The 21,691-nt window shown below is 37.9% G+C and overlaps 1 protein-coding gene across 5 annotated transcripts in view; it reads right to left on the reverse strand.

Moving 5' to 3' along the window:
• Positions 1-21,691, reverse strand: part of PCSK5 (proprotein convertase subtilisin/kexin type 5) — a 413,582-nt gene that overhangs the window by 299,883 nt on the left and 92,008 nt on the right. The window lies entirely within an intron of this gene.

Consider the following 21,691-nt stretch of genomic DNA (forward strand, 5'->3'; position numbering starts at 1 on the left):
ACTCACAACCTGGACATGTGCCCTGACTGGGAATGAAACCTGTCACCCTTCGGTGTACAAGATGATATTCCAATTGAGTCACATCAGCCAGGGTAGCACTACTTTGAGGAGGAAAAGAAGAACAGTGCAAAGTGCAGAAACATGACATACACAGGAAAACGTGTGTGGGGGCTTCAAGGAGCAGGCTGTAGAAACATCGAACCTTAGCTTACATGTGTCATGATTTCATTCCCCAATGGCTACAACATACACACATATTGAGAAACGAATTAATCAGCAGCTCTTCTGGATATAATTTACTAGTATTAGTCCAACCCAAATAATTATTCCTTCAAAGCTCATCTCTTTAAATATCCCTCTGATGCACCCCTATGTTCATAGCAGCACAATTCACCATAGCTAAGATCTGGAAACAGCCTAAGAGCCCATCAGTAGATGAATGGATTAGAAAACTGTGGTACATCTACATGATGGAATACTATGCTGCTGTAAAAAAGAAGGAACTCTTACCATTTGCAACGGCATGGATGGAACTGGAGAGCATTATGCTAAGTGAAATAAGCCAGTCAATGAAGGAAAAATACCACATGATCTTACACATTCATGGATAATAGAGACCATTATAAACTTTTGAACAATAATAGATACAGAGGCAGAGCTGCCTCAAACAGATTGTCAAACTGCAGCGGGAAGTCCGGGGAGGGTTGGGGGGCAGGAGGGGGGGGGGGGTAAGAGATCAACCGAAGGACTTGTATGCATGCATATAAGCATAACCAATGGACATAGACACTGGGGGGGTAGGGGAGGCCAGGGGATTGTCAAGGGCAGGGGAAAAAAGGACACATATGTAATACCCTTTGTAATACTTTAAGCAATAAAAAAATTTAAAAAATTAAAAATAAAAATAAATAAATAAATATCCCTCTGAGTGGTGTTGTTTTTCAGCTTCTGAAGACTCCATAGAGGAACAAAGAAAAAGAGATGTACTGTAACATAATGCCATAGGGACACGAGGCCCCTCCCCCGCCCCCTCCAGGTCTTTTATTATTCTCTATTTTCTTCCTGCTTTAAAACAGTTCAGTACTTCAGGACATAAGCTTTGTATGTGCTAAGCACAATGGAGACCTGAGTGTCACTGATTCATTGAACATCTACTTTGTTGAGCAACTACTACATGCTGGACCAGGCAGTGAACATGGCAGATGAGTCCCTCCCCTAATGATCCCTCTAAAGCAGTGGTTCTCAACCTTGGCTGCACATTAGAATCACCTGGGAATCTTGTTAAAATCCTGATTTCTGGGCCTCATCATTAGTAACAAAGAAACAGAATTTCTGGAAATGAGGCCCAGAAATCAGGATTTTAACAAGATTCCTAGGTGATTCTAATGTGCAGCCAAGGTTGAGAACCACTGCTCTCAAGGGATAATACAGATGATAAACAAAAAGACCATTCAGAGCATTCCTTAGGCTTTAAAGCAATTAAACAGGATGATAGCTTAGTGAATGCTGAGGGGTCTGAGTATACCACTTAGGTGGGATGGTCAAAAAAAGCCCTAAGACTCAGAAAATGAAATGTGAGCTGAGACATAACTGATGAGAGCTGGTCTGCCCAAGGGCCTGGAGACCAGTGTCTTGGTAGAGGACACAGCAAATGCAATGACCAAATGGTGGGAAACAAGTTAGCACAATGAAGACAGAGAAAGAGGGTGGGGTATTGCCGAAGCTTAAGCGAAGGAGGGACAGAATGGCATGGGCAAATCAGAAGGCAAAGCAAGGTCAGGTCTTCCAGGGCTTTGTAGCCATGACTCTGCTTTCACCTGAAGTACAACCTAAATGGAAGCTCATCTCTTTTCAAACTTCATCCTTCAAAATCAAATGCTAACTAGCAACAGATACCTCTAATGCTCCCCGACATGAATTTATTAATTTATTCTCCAAATGAGATAGCCTTTTGTTGAATATTATAAACACACTTGAGTAGTTTCAAGGATTCATTCTAACAAAGGGTCTACCCATTTTTTACTACAGATAATATCTAGAAAATAGGGGCTTACATATTTTATGAACATTTGCACCGTTTTCTCACTTTGACTTCGGTCTGGTACTCAAGGCCTCTCTCTCTTTATCTCTCCCTTCCCCTCCTACCTTCCCTCCTTTTGCTCCCCCCCCCCCCCCCACCCACTACTACTATACTGATCCAAATCCCACTCTCCCTACCTCTCCCCAGTTTTAGGGGCACAGCTTAGGAGTACCCCTTCCCATAAAGCTGTCTCATGTTCTTCAGCCTTCTCATCTATTTCATCCCTTCCCTGAACTTAGGGACACAACACACATGCATTCTATTCTACACATACAACCCCTACTCATTGAATTCTACTGAACTGTTGTTGACTATTGAGTATTATGAGTGGATTTTGTCTTGATTGTAAGCCCTTAGAAGACTATGCATTAAATTAAGTCTAACTAGGATTTCAGTAAATATTGGCTGATTGATTACATTTTCAGTAAATATTGGCATTGATATGCGCCAAAATGTGAGCATATCCTCAATTTTATTTCCAAGTTCACAACTTCTCCAACCTCATCAGAAAAACCTAGCCAACTAGTGCTTGTTTAACAGAAATGATCATGAAAGAAATAGCAAAACTAACCAAACGCCTATGTTTTTCAGATGTCTCACTCTGGCCGAGAGTGAGTTTGGCCTCTCCTCACCAAATGCTTTAATTTAACACAAAGCAACCTTGACAATTTCCCATTTCATTTTTTTCTTCTCCCAGACCTGCTCTGGCCACCTGTGCTATCGTTTCTGACATGCAGTAATGTTAATGTGGCCAAGAGGTGGGCCGGAGGAAGGAAATGCACAGGAAATGGGTAACCCACAAATGGGATAACCGTTCTGGAAGGAGGGATGCTGCCTGAAATTGTAATTATGAAAATTGAAGAAAACCAGCAGTCTATGGAAAACACGTGTGTTAAAAGTGGAACAATTAGGTTTCTTTCTTCAATTCTGCTTCTGTTGAATCTAACTTTACTATTAAATATTTTTGTTCCACCTTTTATTATTTTTCTTTTCATCCACCAACATGGTATAGGTGGAAGGGGAAGGAAGGGAACTATTCAATTGATACTTTCACTTGGATAATCTATTATGTTAAGTAGTCAAAAGGTCAAAGGGGGAAAAATACTCAGAGCCTGAGGTGTTTCTTGCAAAAAGAGTAATAAGGTTAGAAGATGCTTAGATCAGAACCCTAAATCCTGACTATGGACCTTGGATTCTAAATACATATTCCAAGTGGTCTAGGCTTCCAAACTTGTTTTCAATGTAGTTGTTTCATACACCAAAGTTATCCAAGGAGCAAAGACTATGGAAAATATCGATGCCAGTCAACACTGACCAAAGAGGGTAATGCATTAATAATTTCCTCAATTGCCTGATTGAATGATTTTTAAACTGTGCTTACTTGACAGGAATCTGTATAATAGCATTACCCAGAGGCAAAACCCTTGATATGCTCATACAGTCAACCACGTTGAGAAGACCTGCCAGAGCTGGGACTAAAGACTAGTTTCTGGAATTGTGTTACCACATAGACTGGTATTCGTAGAAGGGGCCAGTCAGAAACTTACCTCATCTTTGATGCTGGTAAAAAGCACATATGTACACAGCATGTGCAAGATAAATATATATAGTAAGTGTATGCATCTTCAGTTCTGAATAACATACTGTATTTCAATGATAGTGTGTGCAGAGATGAATGACTATTGAGAAACAGCACAAAACAGAAAAGATCTGTAGAAACCATGGATACCACCTAGGTCTTCCACATCCTTATCCATAAAAGCTTGTATTCCTTTTAGGAATGAAATTATAGAGAGATTGTTCTGTGAGTTCTAGAAAGGGCCTTTTCCACACCAGGGTTATAAGCTATTCTGTTTATAAACCACTCTGAGTGTGTCTACTTCTCTTGTGTCTTCATCAGCATATCACAGTGTTTGCTCAATGAAAGAACAGTTTATACCCCAAATACCCCAAATAAACACCTTTGTTATATTTCCACCATAATTTTCTTCCTATAGGTGTGTGTCTTGGGGGCGGGGGAGTGGATTTTAATGTCATTCTCTTTAAACTTCTCCAGGTTCTGAGCAACTTATATGCTGCCAATAGCCTGCTAACACTGAAAACATCTGTTGTTCATTGTTATTAATACAGTAGCTCATAAGGCTGCATCTCTGACCATACAGTGTTAATAAGAAAGCAGACTTAAACATATAAAAAATCAGTTTTATAGACAGATCCAGAAACAAGCCAGTCAACTTAGTAAAGTGTATATGTACTTGTAAAATTCGGAGTCCAAGAGTTCTAAGATTTTGAAAAAAGTAAAATTGATTCTGCCTTAAGTGGAAATACAATTGACATCTACTAGATCCTTACCATGGGCAACCATTGTACTAATAGCTTTACATGGACTGGCTTCATTTAAGACTCAGAACTACTACTTGACAGAGGCACTTTTATCATCTTTTTTATCTCCTTTTAACAGATAAAGAAATTTTGTTTTATTTTTTTTCTTTGTTGGTTTTGTTTGTTCATTTGTTGATTTTTGCAGGTGGCGGGCACAGGAAGCCATAAGGTTTTATACCTGTTTACAGTGTTATTAACCAGTGTTACCCCAAAAAGTTAATTAAAAAAAGAGAGAGACTTAATGAGGGTACGCAACCTTTCATAGTTCAAGCAGCTGGCCAACAGCCAAACACCAGACCATAGAGCTATGGAAACTCATCTGTTAAAAGTTGAAACAGAAAAGGCTTGGGTGCGGGGGAGAGGATACATGCATATTCAGATGAGGAGTAGATAAGGAGTGGATATCAAATAATATAGCACCAGAAAAAAAATCAAATAACAGAAATTTCAATGGTCTGTGCATTCAAGTGATAAAATGATAGTTGGATAAGACTTTAGAGATCTTCTAATTTTCCCTTATTCCATGCATTGCAACTCAATTTTTAGGAAATAGCCAAGTTTCTGTTTGAATAGTTCCAATGACAGGGAGTTCACTTCTTTACTAAATAGCCAATACTGTGCTGGTAAACCAGTTCTTAAAATAAAATTCCTTATTTATAGCATTTGCTCATTTTCATGGTGTAAATACTCACATCATGGCCAATTTTAAGCCACCACGCTCACAAAATTCTTGAATGTGTAACAATAAGCTTTCATGAGCTGTCAGAAGGCAGATCCAGCATACCACTGCAAACAGCTCACTCCATTGTTAGTCTTGCTCCATTTCTGATGAAGTCATTCCTTCCAATGGGTCTCACATCTGCTCTTCAGTACTCGGAAACTTCTGGGAAGTATCTAGGCTTAGTTCTCCCCTTCACACTTTCAGACAATAATTTTAGTTCCTCTTGCATTTATTTGGACAGCATCTTTCTTTAACTTTTCTTTCTCAAGGCCTCCCCGCATGAAATTGGACTTAGAACTCTCATGAGATCATAAGCTGATGAGCACTCCTTGGGATACAAAATAGATTCTGTGACTCCAAAACTAAAGATGTCTTCATAGATTTTTGAAAATCTAAATTAAGCTAGGGACATTCTAAGACATTATTATATTTATGGGTAAATTTGATGTACTTCTTATCCTTTATCATACACATTAAAAAAAAAGATACCTATGGCCTAAATAGATTCTATGCCCAATTATTCAAGGATATTATTCAATTTGTGGGTTTTCCAGAAATTCCAAGATAGCCCAATATGTTTCAAGAACACCAAATTAAGGACACTAGCTAGGACAATCAGGCAGAGGAAAGGTTAAATTCCACCTCTGCTATTTTCCAGCTATATGATTTGTCAAGTTACCTAAGTTCTTAAAACCTGACCTGTAGTTTGAATGCAGAGTTGCTATAAAAATTAAAGAAGATAAAGTAGATAAGAAATGACTGTCGTCATAATGATCATGTAGTTGTTGATGATAGTACATTCATGGGCCAACAGCATGTTCCTAATAGTTTATAGAGAACGACCCTGGGGGTGGGGAGGGGTTGGGGGAAAGTGGGAGGAGGGGAGAGAGAGAGAGAGAGAGAGAACGAACTACAAAATAAAGAGATAATGGTTTTCTTTATTGTCTGGCAAATGTGAAAGGGCAACTGATCAGTTATAAGGACAGCTGAGATGAGCTGAATACTTTATTTATACCTAGCATTCCAACTCTGCTAGAACCATGGTTCACATCTACTATAATTTTGACAGAGAATAATCTTATAGTTACAAAATTTTAAGGATGTCCCATATAATACTAAAGAAAAATCAGAAAATATCAGATGTTAGGAAACAAAGGATGTGGTATACAAAATAGGCCTATATAAAGAAAAAGAAAAAGAAATCCACTTCCCAATATTTTACTAAAAACTGAGGGTCAAGTAATTGAGGCAGTATAGTCAAAGGCAATCAATGAACCAAAGGTAGTCTTTTCAACAAATGGAGCTGTAACAAGTGGATGCCCACATGCAATAATTAATAATAATGGTGATGATGAAAGAGAAATCAAGACATAGGCCACATACCTTTCACAAAATTTAACTCAAAATGGATCATAGCCCCAAATGTAAAATGCAAAACTAAAACTCTTTAAAGATAACATAGGATAAAGCCTGAATGACCTTGGATATGGTGATGACTTTTAAGATATAACACCAAAGGCATACTCTGTGCAAGAAATAACTGAAAATCTGGACTTCATTAAAATTAAAAATGTCTGCTCTGTGACACACAATGTCAAGAGAATGAGAAAACAAGACACGGACTGGGAGAAAATATTTACAAGACACATCTGATAAAGAACCATTATCCAAAATATACAAAGAATTCTTTTAAAAATATATATATATTATTGATTTTTTACAGAGAGGAGGGGAGAGGGATAGAGAGTTAGAAACATAGATAAGAGAGAAACATCGATCAGCTGCCTCTTGCACGCCCCCTACTAGGGATGTGCCCGCAACCAAGGTACATGCCCTTGACCGGAATCGAACCTGGGACCCTTGAGTCCTCAGGCTGACGCTCTATCCGCTGAGCCAAACAGGTTAGGGCTATACAAAGAACTCTTACTAAACTCAGTAAGAAAACAATCTGATTAAAAGGTTGGCCAAAGACCTCAACAGATATCTCCCCGAAGAAGATACACAGATGGCAAGTAAGCATGTGAAAACATGCTCCACATCATATGACATTAGGGAAATGCAACCTAAACAACAAAGAGATATCACTACACACCTATTAGAATGGCCAAAACCCCAAACACTGCCAACAGCAAATGCTGGCGAGGATGCAGAGCAACAGAAACTCACATTCATTGCTAGTGGGAATTCAAAATGGTACAACCACTTTGGAAGACAGTTTGGTGATATATTACAAAACTAAGCATATTCTTATCACACAATCCAGCAAAAGCACTCCTTGGCATTCACCCAAATGAGTTGAAAACTTAAGTCCATACAAATACCTGCATATAGATGTTTATAGAAGCTTTATTCATAATTGCCAAAACTTGGAAGCAATCAAAATTGCTTTCAGTGGGTAACTGGATAAACTGTGGTATATTTGAGCAATGAAATATTATTCAGCACTAAAAAATGAGCTATTAAGCCATGAAAATACATAAAGGAAACTTAAGTGTATATTATTAAGTGAAAGAAGTCAATCTCAAAAGGCTAAATACTGTATGATTCCAACTATATGACATTATGGAAAAAACAAAACTATGGAGAAGGTAAAAAGCTCAGTGGTTGCCCTAGCCGGTTTGGCTCACTGGATAGAGCGTCTGCCTGGGGACTAAAGGGTCCCAGGTTCGATTCCGGTCAAGGGCATGTACCTTGGTTGCAGGCACATCCCCAGTAGGGGGTGTGCAGGAGGCAGCTGATGGATGTTTCTCTCTCATCGATGTTTCTAACTCTCTATCCCTCTCCCTTCCTCTCTGTAAAAAAATCAATAAAATATATATTAAAAAAAAAGTTCAGTGGTTGCCAGGGACTGGAGATGAGATGAGTAGGCAGAGCACAGAGAAATTTTAGGGCATAGAAAACACTCTGTATGATAATATAATGATAGATACATGTCATTATACATTTATCCAAACCCATAGAATGGACAACACCTAGAATGAACCGAAAGGTATGCTATGGACTTTGGGTGTATGATTGTCAATACAGGCTCATCAACTGTAATAAACACACCACTCTAATGGAAGTACTAATGGGGTGGCTATGCATGGGTGGGGGCAGGAGGTAGATGGGAAATCTCTGTACCTTCCCCTCAATTTTGCTGTGAAGATAAAATTGCTCTAAAAATAAAGTCTTTTAAAAAAGGAACTGAGGGTCAGAGCAGCCAAACAACTAGATGCTCTATAGATTTAGTTAAGTGAACACCATTTCTCTTATTTGTAAATTGTGTTGTCCTCTGTGAATCTTTCCAAGCTGACACATCCTGAATTAGAGACTTTCAGTCCTAAAAATACTTACTAAAGTAAAAATCAATAAGCCAACAAACAAAGCTTGCCTCCTTGAAGGAATTTCCACGTGTCTTATCTTAGTGTTTGGACAACCAGTTTCAACTCCCTTACCTGGCCTTGCAGCTGAAGGGTAACCAGGGTCTCTAAAATGTACTGGACATTTCTGAGACACTAAGACCAAGCTATACGTGGATAGTAACAGCACCTGCCAGGGATCATACCATTCTCAAATACCTCAGGTCTAAAAACTGAGTCAGTGTTGGTAATCTAGGGCTCAAACCACCGCAATCCTTCAATTTTGACAGCACTTTACTGTTCAAGCCACTGACTCTGATCCACTATGTCTAACCTAGTTTCTAACCCAAATTATGCTCCCAACCTATCCCTCTCTCATTAAAAAGTTTTTTTTATCAAGTATTTACTACATTCTGGTAACTACACTGGCCATGACACGCTCCCTATGCTCAAGTCCTTGAAGCCTAGTCTGTAGTGACAAACAAGGCATTTTACAAAAACTTGTGTTAAGTATTACAGCAGGGGTTCTCAGGGTGGGAACATGGAACCTAGTAAGGGCACTTCCCAGAGAAAAAGACATTTAAATTTAGCCCCCAAATATGAATTGACTAGCCAAAGGGCAAGCAGGGGAAGAAAAGGATGTGTTTATTTTTAGCAAGGATATAGGATAATTAAAGAGAGACTGGAGTGTCAAAGGAACTGAAAGAAACTCAGTGCAGCTGGTTGAAATAAGATGAGAGATGGTGGGTGACGAGAAAAAAGGAAAGAGATGAGATTAGAGATTTAAGCATGGGCAAGACTACAAATGTTCTTATAAGCCATTTTTTAAAGTTTGAGCTTTATCATTATTCAAGGTAAAAATTGTTTACGGGTTTTAAAGATAGTGATTGATGTGGTTTGGATGTCTAAAGTCCATCTCAAACTTTAATTCCAAAGGAAAACATTTGATCTCCCCCTCTGTGATTCCTACAACGTTGCACATGTCTAGGGTTCCCTGTTGCCCCCCACACCAGTATAGAGCATCTGTGGCTCCCCTCCTTCTCTATAAACATCCATCAGCAAATCCTTCGAAATTAGTTCCTGAACTTCTCACCTCTTCACATTATCTTCCTGGCTATACACCAATTCAAGCCACTATCAACTCTCATTTATCTATAGTCTCTTCTTCATACATCAGTCAAATGAACATTGTATACTATGCCAGATTTATTCTCAATAAATATTCCCAATAATTCCCAAGCTCCAATGTCATTCCCTTAATGGCTGCTAAAGTGCTTCATGACCTGAATAGGAAACTGTCTCCCTGACCTCTTGACCTACTCCCTCTCTTCCTTACTCATTCAAATTCCTCTTCTCTCCAACCCCAGTCCTATATCCTTGACTCTTGCCATTCTCTCACCCCAGGATGTTCTTCCTCAAATATCCACATGGCTCTTTCTCTTAGGCTAAAATATCACCTCCCAAGAGAGGCTTTCCCTAATCAATTCAAAAAGGATTCTGGGTCACACTCTATGCTTTATTATATGTCTCTCACACTGGATTGTAAACTCCATGAAGGCAGTCACTTTGCCTTGTTTTTTTTTTTCTGTATCTAACACACAGGAGTTCAATAATTATATGCCAACTGAATGAACACACTGAGTTATAAAGTCATACTGGGTCCTATAGAAGATGAAAGAAAGCATGAAGACCAATTAATTGGGAGACAGGTCTAGTGTTCAAGAGATGACCATGGTCTAGTGGGAATAGTATACACAGCAGGCATTCTAAATATTTGTTTTTCAGGACAACGAATGAATGTGGCCGGGGGTGGGGAGCGCAAATCAAGAATGATCAAATATCTGACTTGGACTACATAGCAAATGGTAGTATCACTTAACTGAGAAGAGAAACACAAAAAGAAGAAAAAACTTGGTTGTAGAATGAATATGCTGAGTTCAATTTTAGAAATATGGAAGTTGAAGTAACACCCAAAGAGAAGTCGCTTGTGGTAATTGAATATGTGGATCTAAATCTTCTTTCTGCCCAGATCCACAACTGAATTCTTCCTAAAACTTTAGCATCATGCTATTTCCTATCTCAGATCTTTTTGATCGCTATAGAGTGTTAATACTTTGGTCCCCAAGCTGCTTCACAATCTGGCAATGAACCTACACTGTCTGGTGCCATGTGTCGCCTCAAAGTTAAAAAATTTCTACAGACAGCACATAGTGTGTAAATGTGATGATCTTAGTAAAATTCAAGGTCACTATCAAATTAAGCTGATAACGAAAATGGCACAATTCTCCACCGCTCCCTGTACCTATGGCACTTGCAATTACTCCCATGAAACAATGAGGTTATTTCTTCACCCTGTGATTCTGAGCTGGGTTGACTTGCTTTGGCCTAAAGAATGTGGCAAAAGTAACAGTGGTCCAGTTCCAATCCTTCTATACCTTTTCTCTTGTAATCCTTCCTGGTTCTCCCATGAATGAGCCAAGGTAACCTGCTAGAACAGTGGTTCTCAACCTTGGCTGCACATTAGAATCACCTGGGAATCTTTTTAAAATCCCGATTTCTGGGCCTCATTCTCCGGATATTCTGTTTCTTTGCTATGGGGTGGGGCCATAACATTAGTAACAAAGAAACAGAATTTCCGGAGGATGAGGCGCAGAAATCAGGATTTTAAAAAGATTCCCAGGTGGTTCTAATGTGCAGCCAAGGTTGCACCACATTGCTAGAAGATAAGAGACCACATGGAACGAATAGAAGTTGTCCCAGCTGAAACCACACTCTAGTGCAGTGATGGCGAACCTATGACACGCGTGTCAGAGGTGACACGCAAATTCATTTTTTTGGTTGATTTTTCTTTGTTAAATGGCATTTAAATATATAAAATAAATATCAAAAGTATAAATCTTTGTTTTACTATGGTTGCAAATATCAAAAAATTTCTATATGTGACATGGCACCAGAGTTAAGTTAGGGTTTTTCAAAATGCTGACACGCCGAGCTCAAAAGGTTCACCATCACTGCTCTAGTGGCTACTCAGCAGCTAACTCAGAATGATTCACTTATGCATTGGTGAGCCCACGTGCAACCAGAGAACTGTGAGCTGAGCTCAGCCCATGCTGCAAACATGCAGAATCATAAATCTAATAAATAGCTATTGTTTCATGCCACAAATTCTTGGGGGCTGGTTTGCCATATAGCAAAAGCTAACTAACAGAAAAAATGATCAATCTGAGGGAAGTAACCCGAAGCAGAAAAAGTAGAAGAAAATTGGTGTGTCCAGTTGAAGCAGTTTATTTAGAAGAGAAGAGCTAGCTGTATAACTGGGGAGCAAGGGCAGTGAGGACATCCAACTGTATGAATATATGATTCTAAACTAAAGCAAATTCAGAGTTCCTTATGCATTCATTCAATCCTTCCCCTCATGGAAGCCGTGTTTTTCCGCTCACCTCATCCAGCATTCATATCAGCAATCTCTGAATATATGTGGGTTTTATCTTCACAATGAAATTACAAACCAGTTGTGGTGATGGAGTCTACATTATGTATCTTTATAACCTCTAGAGTTCATAGTAAAAATGCTCACTAACTCGTGAATTGATATGTTTATGAGAGAAGGCAGAAGTAAATGCTGAGATAAAATGCAGAAGATCATTCACACTTTTAAGACATGCAATGCAGGTGATAATAGAAAGGGTTCAAATACGACCTGGAAATCTTTGTCTTCTTCACATTGGCTCATAATAGAGCAACTCTGCCAATGAAAAGATTCAAGAAATAAAACAGGAAATATGAAGGGACTGAAGCCTTCACAAGGAATTGTATAAGAAGAGAAGAATGCATTCATTTGGGGGGTGCTAATGATGTACAAAAAATGGCAGAAGTCAGAAGAGGTGCAACACTGTGACAGGTGAGCTATTATCCAGGAGGCGTGGTGGGAAATGTCTCCTGGTTGGAGAGCAGCTCAGGGGTGCAGGTCTGTTTCCTTTGGATCAACACGGCATGACAGAAGTGAACATCTCATCTGTTCTTTGATTTTGGTCAACGGCTCAGTTGGAATATTGCCTTCTAGGTCATGCAGTAAATACTTTCATGAGTTGAGAAACTTGGTTTTACCAGCTGACTTTCTTCTTTGCTGACTATGAACCAAGAACTAAGTAACAGTAATATCCTACTCTTTGCCCAAATTGTGTAATTAGTAAATGAGTAAGTTGTGTTTGCTTAGGAATGATCTCAATTAAGATGTTTTCCTGAAGTGCCTATAAAGCCAAGAAGCAATTCCTATACTGAGCTCATGAAAATGAATTTTAGAAGCAACTGAGCTGCATTATTTAATAAGTATGTGAGCATCAGCAAAAAAAAAAAAAAACAACCCTCATTCTTTTCCAAAATGTAATTTCTTTGTTTATATTGTTTACAAAATTCCACTTACATAGAACTCTCCACCCTCTTGGTCTACTCTGTGCATAAGTCTAGCTCAGAGACCCCTCTCTCCTCTTTTTTCACCAACGTCTCAGGGAGAAGAGCTAGTGGATTAGAGGGCATTTTCCTTTCTTTAAAATGAGTAGGATGCAAGTATAGTTTGGATTTAGTTCCAACTGGTTTTGGAACTAAATTACTCCACTACTTTTATTTTTTCAAAGTCACAAAAATCTTCAAGAAAAAAATGTTTTTCTGATAGTGGAGACATAATATCAGGGAGGAAGAATTTTAATATCATTGGAAAATATTTTAATACAACCTTACTAATGTGTCATGTTTCTTCACTTATATTACTTCATGAATGGCAATATTCTTATAAACATAATGTCAGAGGTAGCTCTTTTTCAGGTGAAGAAAAAAAAATCCACTTTTAGTTGAAGATATAATGAAGATACTCCCAAACCTTCAATCATTATGCAATCAGGTTTCAACAACGTAATCATCTCTCAGGGGTGGGCAAAGTTTTTGACTCCAGGGCCACAATGGGTTCTTAAACTGGACCGGAGGGCCGGAACAAAAGCATGGATGGAGTGTTTGTGTGAACTAATATAAATTCAAAGTAAACATCATTACATAAAAGCATACGGTCTTTTTTTTTTTTAGTTTTATTCATTTCAAACGGGCCGGATCCGGCCCGCGGGCCGTAGTTTGCCCACGGCTGTTAGATTCATAGATGGATGGGCAGATGGAGGCATGGTGAGATAGAGAGATGGACAAAGAAGGGATAGACAGATAAACAGAGACAAATAATATCTGTAGGTTTACCTTGCAAGTCCTATAACATTTTGGTTTTTCTTAAATGTTTATTGAAGTCTTTTCCTCTTTCTGGGACTATACAGAACTTCTGAATAATAAAAGTCCCTTAGGCTCCCTATGTAAACTCCTCAAGTTCCCATAGATTAGATACTCCCCCAAAATATTTTCAATTCAGATTAAATCACAAAAAGATGCAGAGGTATGGAAGAAACAATCAAATCCATGTAACAATGAAACATGAATATTCAAGTGATGTTCAAAACTATTAGATAGTTCATCTCCTTCCAGAACCCCTTGAACTATCCTAATAGACCTAAGCTTAACTTGTTTAACTATAACATGTAGAGCAGCAGAAATATGGTCTTAAACATTAACAGTGGTTCCCCCTTTTCTTGTCTCAAAAAATATTAAAATAAATAACCTTAAAGACAAAAAAGATTTGTTAATCTGCTGGAATTACATACAAAATTAATGGGATGAGCAATTTCAAATACTGTTTTCAAATTTTTGTTTCTTAGCTCTATGAATGTACTGACTCAACTTTATGAGTATTCTGATGGTTCTGAAGGGTTGTGGTTTTTTTTTGGTCACACTCTCTATCTACTAAGTTATTACCTCAAGTATATTTTTCTCCATAGGAAACCTGTAATAAGTGGGGTATAGAAACTCTGAAAAAAGGAAGTAATATTATCAGTGTGTCAAAATTCTTATTCCTAAAATTAAGCAATGATATCAGAAGAGATAGGCTGACCAAAACCCACATGGCTATAAGTAGGTCTAAACAAAATCTGAATTCAATTTTGTTTTCCTATCAACACACTAGCCCCACTTTGATACCCACAAATCTTTTCTTTTTCCACAATAGAATGAATTCTTCAGGTATAGTCTAGACTTTATGTTTTCACATAATCAAAGAATAGGCCTAGTATATATAGTGGCAGCAAAAAAAAAAAAAGTGTGCTGCTTAGAAAACCAGTAAATGCCTTAATATCAATAAATGTAGTTTATGTTGTAAACCTTTTCTTGTTTCCTATATAGTACAAACCAACCACAAAACTTAATGTCTGAGAACAAGAACTGTGACAGCTCACAGTGCTATGGGTTGGCAAGGCTCAGCTGGCAGCTCTCACCGGGCCTCCATGCAGCTGTGGTCAGATGCCCACTGCGCTGGAGGCATCTGAAGGCTTGGCTGACATGGCAGTTTAAGATGGCTTTGTCATTCACATGAACCGCTGGAGACTTGTCAATCTTATGCATGAGATTTAGTTTTATTTGTCCCAGTTACCTGCGAGCCCTTCTGAAGGACCTATATCTACTGTATAATGATTTTATACTAGAATAGTCTGAGGAATGGCAGTTATATTATAGTTTCTCTACATCTGGTAACTGTCAAAACATTTCATTTATCTACTTGTGTTTTGTTTTGAATTTTCTAACCAATACTGATTAAATGCTTTTTGAAGGCTGAGACTGCATCAGGGAATGAGAAGATCCATGGCCTGGCCCTCACAAAGATTACATTCAAGTTGGAGCACGTAAATAATATATGGACCAATGAGACAAACAATATAACTAGGGATGATGGCAACAGTTATGAAGGAAATAAAAGAGAGACCTTGGATAACATCAAGGGAAAGATGTTATTAAATGTATACCTTGGGTTCTTTACAATTCTGCTGTTACTGAGCTGACCTTTATTCAATGAACACAAACTTCATTTTGAAAAGAGATGTTCATAGGTATCAGGCAATAAAGCTTAGCCTTAAAAGAGCAAGTTAGAGAAAAACTGAGGTTCCAGACCTATTGTCATTTAAAATTAAATAAAAAAAACACAAAGAAAAAAAAAACATTTTCACATTTCAAATAAAAATGTAAAAACAAAAAATCTCCCCAAGACAAAAACCCCATAGTGTGATATGAGTTATTACTGTGATGTAGCCACAGAAAAATAAATCTATTTTACATTGCAAAGCAAACACAATCTCACTTCAGACCATCAGAAAATCAGTTCCAATAGCTCCGAAAAATCCCACTTTAATATTGTTCTTTCTAGACTGAATGAAAATAACTGTCTGAATGTACCTGACATCTTTGCTTTCATTGTCCACTTGCAGATGTAAGTTAGTATAAAATCTACAAGGTTGCATGCAAGAAAAATGAAACATTTTGCTTGAACAGGCCAATAATAAGCCTAGCCCTTCTTCTGCTGTGGCAAGTAGTAGATGCTTCAGAAAAGATGAAGGATTCCAAAATGCATTTAATTAGCTACTCAATAAAGGAACCTACACAGCACATTGCCTCTTCGACCTGGTGAGATCCTTTCCAGACCCTGAAATGTACTGAGCAAGAAAACAAAGTCATTTTTATCCTCCACTAGCAATCGTAATTGCAAATGCTTTCCTTATTAATAAAAAACATGGAATCCTTTCAAGAATCTCACCAAGCAACTTGCTTTAATAGTATCCTACAGAAATTCTTCTGTTATAGAAAAATAATTCAGAAAAGTATGGCTGTATAAATACAATGTCAAATACACATTTATAGACTATGGACAGTGAGCTTTCTCTATAATAGCTCTTATAATGGTATACTCTGGTTAAACTGGAACTCTGCTCCTGTAACCTATGTCAATTTTTTTTCCATTCCCTAATGAAAGGAATTAAGTTAATACAATTAAATGTATTAACTAGCCTTGCAGCTTTCCCCAGTCACACTCACCAGAACGACACACATATTTTAGAACATGGTTTCCCAAGCATCAGTTGTCTTTTCTACCTATCTAATAGCAAGCTCTTCATGGGTAACTAATATAATTACTTCACAGACGGTCATGGTCCAAAACATTCCTATTCTAATAGTGGTATTTTCACCCTTGATTTTAGGATAGGGCTTTCCAAAGAGGAAAAAGTAGAGAAAATGAAAGATGCTGAATTGAACTTTACTGTACCAAACTAGTACTACAGTCTTGAGCTATAAAACTTAATAAGTCATCCAAACTCCCACCTCTTTTTACACATAATGGCTACTAATGGTCTAAGAAAACAAAACATTATAAAGTAAACAGAAATCAGTAGACAAATATCTATTCAATGCTTTTATAAGAACAAAAAATAAAGTGAATAAAAATATTGCAGTTTATAGAAATCACACTAAAAAATCTGCAACAGAACAAAACTGTAACACAATATCCAAACCTAAATAAAATACACTACAATAGAATCTTTAGATATGGACATCTAGCTGAAATAAAAATGTAAAGACATACATGGACAGAAAAAACACAAGAATGATATGAATCTAGAGTTGACTAAACCCTGAAAATAAATGAAAGACAAAATTAAATTAAAAATAAAAACTAAATTATAAGGTGTCCAAGAGAACTGGTTCAACTCAAAATATAATCAGAAACATTGAAAAAAGGCATAAATATATGAAAAGAACAAAAAACAAATAAAGGATCAAAAAGCAAGTAACCAATAGGCAAAGAAGATCAAATCTGCTTAAAACTGTGTCATTTTTTAGCAATAGAAAGTCCTCACTCAACACCATTCATAGGTTCTATTAAGCTGAATGACATATAATGAAACTAGTTTTACCACACATAGACTAATTTACATAAAAGAGTTATGTTCCTATGGAATCACACCCTCTATAATAAAGGGCTAATATGCAAATTGACCAAACAGCGCAACGACCAGTCACTATGACGCACACTGACCACCAGGGGACAGACGCTCAATGCAGGAGCTGCCCCCTGGTGGTCAGTGTGCTCCCACAAGGGGAGTGCCGCTCAGCCAGAAACCCTGAGCCGGGTTCAAGGCTGACAAGTGCAGTGGCGGTGGCGGGAGCCTCTCCCGCCTCCTCAGCAGTGCTAAGGGTGTCCGACTAATGGCTTAGGCCCGCTTCCCGTGGGGAGTGGGCCTAAGCCATCAGTTGGACATCCCCTGAGGGTTCCCAGACTGTGAGCGGGCGCAGGCTGGACTGAGGGAGCACCCACCCCCCAAGTGCACAAATTTCGTGCCCTGGGCCTCTAGTTAATGTTATGATGAAGCAACATTGAACAAAATGACATTATTCAAGGACCTGCTGTACACCTTAAAGAAAAAATATCCCCTGAGCCTCTCGACTAAAAAGTAAAATAAATTGCTTACATGTTAAGAAAAATCAACCAAGGTATCTTTCAAGTATCAAAACTATAGAAAACATTTTATATAATCAAGAACTCAGGGAATAGTGCAGTTGCAAGCCCTTTTTAGGTATTCCAGCAGAAATTGTGCTTCTTCCAACCAACTGGCAGAAGAATTGAGGGTGAGTATGAAATATATTTAATTGTAAATTTCAGATTAAAGCAAAGGAGGGAACAAAGTTAGAAGAAGAGTCAGTATGTGTTATGTGTTCTGACAAAGTAGGAACAGTGAGCTTCAAATGAAAGGAGAAAAGATGGTAAAATAGAATAAGCTAATGAATAATTGGATAGCTAAGAGTCAAAGGACATTGTGTAAACTGCAAACCAAATATAGAAGCCAAAGTAAGAAAAATAGAACTAAGAGGACATAAAAGTTACTTAACAATCACTAAAATAATAAAGCAAACCTTCCCAAAAGCCAAAATAAATCATTTTAAAAGCGCAAAAAGAAACCACATAGTGAAACACAGTAAAAATAGTAAAAATAATACAAGTCACACATAAACACATACTCATATAATAAAATAATATGACAGAGTTGAGACTTTTTGGTCATATCGATAATGTAAATGAACTTAAAAGCCTCTACTAGCCTGACCCATGTAGCTCAATGGTAGAGCGTTGTGACCTACGAAACAGGATGTTACAGTTCGATTCCTGGTCAGGGCACATGCCCAGGTTGTGGGCTCAATCCCTAGTTGCAGGGAGGGGCATTCAGGAGGCAATCAATCAATGATTCTTCCTCATCATTCATTGATGTTTATATCTCTTTTTTCCTCTCCCTCTCTGAAATGAATAAAAATGTATATGTTTAAAGTCTCCACTAAATGAAAAACACACACACAAAAAAAAAAAACAACATAAAAACTGAGTAACAAGAAAGAATGTAGCTCCTATCATAGAGTATTTCAAATGTCTAAGAACAAAGGGTAAAGGTAATGCAATGGTACCAACACAGGCCTTGTGATTCTAATGCCATTGAAGACACACAGAAATATTATTTCTCGCCTACTAAACCAGCCAGCAGTCAACAACCGACAACAAGGCAAGGTGAGGGAGCAGGCCCCCCCAAACATGGTTGATGGAAATCAGAACTGTTCTTGCCCCTGCTCAGGGAGTTACCCACAATCTAATAAAATTATTTTTGTTTCTACCTTGTAACTGAGCAATCCCATAGCTAGAAATTTACTCTGAAAGTACACCTCCAACAGCACACAAAAATATATGCACTAGGTTAGTCAGTATGGAGTTATTTGTAACATCAAAATATTGGAAAGAAACTAACTGTGCATTCATTGATGTCTAAATAAATTATGGCAACTTTCCCACAACACAGCTGCAAAAAACAAATAACAAAAAACACCCCAAAAACAAACAAAAAAAAATAAGAAAGAAAGAGAGAAAGAGAAAATAAAAAGAATAAAGCTCTTTGTGAACTAATATGGAATGATTTCTGAGGTATATTAAGCAATAAAAAACAAAAAAGGAAAAAGGATTTGTAGTATTCTATGAATTTTCCTATGAACCATATGTTTTACATATTCCAAAATAAAATTAAGTACATGAATAAAATTAAATATATAAAGATGGGGGAGAGAACTCTAAAATTGGACAGAACAAACAAATTAACCATCAACCTAACTGTGTACCAAATTAATGATATAATCACAGAGGAAAAAAGTATTGCTTTAAGCAACTTTTTGATTCAGGTATTCTGACTGTATCACCTCAATGAAATATATTCTAAGAACAGAAAGAGATCTTGAATTTTACATCTGTAAGTTTGTTGGTAGTAAAGATATCAGTGCAGTCATGTCAATACTGTTTGTGTGTTTGGTAGTAAATTTACTGATATTGATGAGATCCATGTGGGAGAGAAAGGATAGAAATATGAAATAGGTGAAGAAAAGGAAGGACCTGTACTATTAGATTGGAATGGGAGATGCCACTATGAACTTCAGATACGCATCTGAGGCTCTGTCCACTGAAGAAGTGTGTAAAACCAAGGGTATCCTTAATCTTGCTTATAAATATCATCTATATATATGAAAGCCTAATATGCAGATTGTCCCCTTGGGAGTTCAACCGCTCGCTATGACATACGCGGACCACCAGGGGGTGGCACGGAACAAAGGAAGGCCCCGGATGGCAGCCAGCAGCCAGGGAAGGGAGGCCCCGGCTGGCAGCCAGAAGTCCCCAATCAGCCCTGATCTCCAGGCAGGCCTAGGGACCCTACCCATGCATGAATTTTGTGCACTGGGCCTCTAGTTCCTTAATAAAAGAAACCATAGACTTGAAGAAATGGCTATTTCTAGGTCTGAGGCAGAGGAAATACAAGGTGAACTTTTATTGTGCCATACAGGAGAAAGTTTTGCTACAACCAATTGGGGACTTCTCAAAAGGACACAGGAGTCAACTTGAAAGGTCGCCTACTCATCCAACTTGAGAATTTGAGAACCAAAAAGGAATAATGTCAATAATGAGTCATTGCATTTGGAAAGAATCCTTGAGATCATAAAGATATTTAAGAGGAAGAGGAGTGAATAAGGGATCACGGACTAGAAAAATCATCTTTTTGCAACCCACTGATCTCTACTGATCTACTGATTAATTTAGGCAGGAATCACCAATAGATGCTAAAATCTTGGGAAGAAGTTGACAAGGAATAAGATATTCATAAGTCTCAAAATATTTCTTCCCAAATATCTTATTAATTAGAAAGATAAAATGTTCCTTTACATGGAGAACTCTAGCAGAAACCTCAACCAAACAAGTAAATAAATGTAACATCACCCAAACAGGACTTCTAACATTCTACTTCCTGACATGAAGCACTGAAAAGGATACAATCTCACCTGGATAGTTTTTGTAACAAAAATGTTTAATTACTCCTATGGTCCTGAAAAACCATCAAACAAATCCAAAGTGTGAGCTATCCTACAAACTATCAGCCTGGACCATGGAAATCCTCAACAAAAAAGATCACTCACTCCCACCCCTAACCTCCACCCGAACCTCAGTAAAAGTAGGAAAACTCTTCTAGCTTAAAGGAGACAGTATGGTGAAATAAATAAGGCAATGGCTGATTCTGGGTCCTGGATCAAAAGGGATAGATCTATAAAAATATTTTTGTGACAACTGGGGAAATTTGAATATAGACAGTAAGTTGGATAAGATCACCAACTTTCTTCATAGTGAAAATGGTGTTTTGGTTATATAGAAAAACATTCTTAGGCGAGGCATCCTGAAATATTTAGGGGTGTATTTTTACAATGTTTGCATCTAATTTAAAAATCCAGGGGAAAAACTGTGTATGTCTGTGTGTGTAGAGAGAAAAAAAATATTAACTTCTGGTAAAGCTAGGTGAATCAAATGCATGTGTTCCTATTATTTTTTTCAACGTGACTGTAGGATTCAAACCCAAACTTTGGGCGGAAAACATTACAGGCGCAATTTAAAAATTATCAAAGGGTTAGGTCCCAAAAGACACAGAGCTCATGCCATAATGACAGACTGCAAAATATGATTCAGGGCGAGACAGTAGGCATTGGCGGCAGCAGGAGCCAAGCAGAAGCCACACCAGTGTCCTGTGGACCACCCACTGCCCTTTGGACTCTGTGCCCTTGCTGAGGTGGCATGCCAGCTACTTCATTTTTTTAAAAAAATATGTTTTTATTGATTTAAGAGAGGAAGGGAGGAGAGAGAGGCAGAAACATCAATGATGAAAGAGAATCACCAAGTGGCTGCCTCCT

Source organism: Myotis yumanensis, unplaced genomic scaffold (assembly GCF_028538775.1).
Source record: "Myotis yumanensis isolate MYYU_CA2020_CCGP unplaced genomic scaffold, mMyoYum1.0.hap1 SCAF_12, whole genome shotgun sequence".
NCBI lineage: Eukaryota > Metazoa > Chordata > Mammalia > Chiroptera > Vespertilionidae > Myotis > Myotis yumanensis.